Here is a 2,643-nt window from a genome sequence, read left to right as displayed (position 1 = left end):
CATCTCTGAACATGCATTTCCTCATCTGTTAAATGAAGGAATTGGATGAACGGATGCCAAGATCACACCATGAAAAGAAAAGATGTCCTAAAATGCCAGACGTAATAAGGGGCAGAATTACAGCACAAACTGCAGGGACTGGCAGAGGAGGTATATCTTTTCAATGTTCCACAGACTGGGCTTGGCTGCCCTAGACATGACCCAGCATTGTACATTTTTAAAGGGCAAACAAGGGGAATTTATCAATGGCAGCTCTGTTCTTGCCAAAAGCTTATCTCAGGACATGACACCATCTGCAGCATGTCAGAGGGGGTTTTCTTGTTGCTTTAATACATAATTAGCAGCTGCATCTTACTGTTGCTGTCAGCTCCGAGGACCTGGTCTCTGTGGAGCCTCCACAGCATCTGAAGCTTTGGCTGGCTGGGTGCCATGGCAACGGCTACAATTCCAGCACCAGAGATGTGCTTGTTTTCCTAATAGCCAGGCATTGCCCTTCCAATTCAGGGAAAAATAAGTAAGATTTCTCTTTCCTGAAGTCTTGCCACACTCTGGCCCCTCTTTTAGCCAGTGGTCAACTAGACTTCCTTCAATTGACTGACCAGACAAACTCTGTGGTTTTAGACACAAAACTTCCTGGTGGTGCAGAGGGTAAAGCGTCTGCCCAAAATGTGGGAGACTCGGGTTTGATCCCTGGGTCGGGAAGATCCGCTGGAGAAGGACTGGCAACCCACTCTGGTACTCTTGCCTTGAAAATCTCATGGACAGAGAAACCTGGTGGACTACAGTCCATGGGGTCGCAAAGAGCCAGACACAACTGAGCAACTTCACTTTCACTTAGACAAAAAGGTTAAAACTTTCTGTGTTGGGACTTCCGTAGGTAGACACTCAAGAAGGTGGAATGCCCTGAATTTAGTGGAGTGCCACTTCTGAAGGGAAAGAGAAATTTGGTAATACCCATCCCCTTCTTAAACTAGCAGGTTTCTTGGAGGCCATTGGTCATCTGTCTTTTCTAGGAGACAAAATTAGCTCTTCCAAGAAGTAAGAACTCTGGGTGGAATACTGGATTCAGGGGGATTTTTAGCTATTTGACACTTGGAAACTTGTACGTATACAGCTTTTTTTTCCCCCAAGAGAGGTTTAGCCTCTGTTTGATCATCACAGTGGCTCATGATGATCACCTCTGACCTTCATCAGCCCCACCCCTTTTCCTGTGTGGGTTGGAAGCTAGGAAGATGATGAAAGTCACTGTCAGGGTCCCACTTGTGTAGAACCTTGAACAACCAGTTTCTTGAGTTTCCTCTCTTCCCCAAATGGGGATCTGGAAGGTGTGTCCTTGTCTTTCTATGAAGGAATGAATTTTAATTGCATCTTCAACTTAGGGAAATGACATCTCAATGGTCCCCAAACTCATTCCAGCATCAGCTCTAAAGTCTAAAGTTAAAAGTCTTGTTTAAGTATCATTGAACTCAGGTGAGACTTGAGATATGATTCAGCCTGAGGCAAAACTCCTCTACAACAGTGAGTCTATGAAACCAGACAAACTATGTGTTTCCAAAATACAATAGTGGAATAGGCATGGGATAGACATTTCCATTCCAAAAGGGAGAAATTGAAAAGAAAAATATGATGGACGCCAAGGAAATTGAAAACTTAACAAAATAAATCCACATGCTTACAAGTCCCAAGAATATCCTCTTTGGTCTGATGCTCCGCCTTCTAGGTTGACTGGGCTGGCAGGGTCACCAGCATGTTCAGTGGGACAGTCACCCTTATGACTTCACAGGGCATCAGACCCACAGCTTTCTGAAAGTACCCTACCCTTTGAAGCCAAGGAAGATGCAGCCTTGGCCTCGGATCTGTGGTGAGGATAGTAGCCTCATAAACTTCAGTTACCTTCAGGGTCATTCTTTCCTTTTCTTGAAGATTAAAACATGTTTGCAGCTGGATAGCTCTGTTTCTATTGTCCAGTTCTATAGAATTCCAGAAGTCTGACCATCTTCTTTCATCCATTTTTTCCCTTCTCCCTTTTAGTTCCAGCTGGCAGTGTTTCTGCTGGTATAATCCTTTCTCTATCCCTAACTTCTTCAGAGATGACTGGTGAGTCCATGAGTTGCAACATAATCTCTTTATCAAATGACTGTTCAGTGTTCTTTTCAGAACAAGCGTTCTCACTTTTCACAATGTGGTTAGATTCTTTTTTTTTTTTTTTTACCCCCCACTTCCCCGCCCTCTCTGGTTAGATTCTTAAAATCTCCAAGTTCTGGTTTCTTTTTGCTTAACAATTCCTTCCTAAATTCTTCTCTACATTCACACATTTTCCTAAGAGTGGTCAGGAGGAACCAAGTCCGTGCTTCAACACTCTGCTTAGAAATCTCCTCAGCTAAATATTCAATTTCATCGTTCACAAATTCTGTCTTCCACAAAACACTAGAACACAGTTGAGCCTAATTCTTTGCCACTTGGTAACAAGGATCACCTTTTGTCCCTTTCCTAATAATCCTTTCCTCATTTCTGTCCACCACCAGCATGGCCTTTACTGTCCATTCTACCAACATTCTGTTCACAGCAATTCAACATACGAATTTTGGAGGGACACGGGCATTCAGTCTATAACACTGCTGCTGTTCTGGGCACCAAACTGAA

Source organism: Muntiacus reevesi, chromosome 8, assembly GCF_963930625.1.
Source record: "Muntiacus reevesi chromosome 8, mMunRee1.1, whole genome shotgun sequence".
In the NCBI taxonomy this organism is placed as follows: Eukaryota; Metazoa; Chordata; class Mammalia; order Artiodactyla; family Cervidae; genus Muntiacus; species Muntiacus reevesi.
This window is presented reverse-complemented; position numbering follows the sequence as displayed.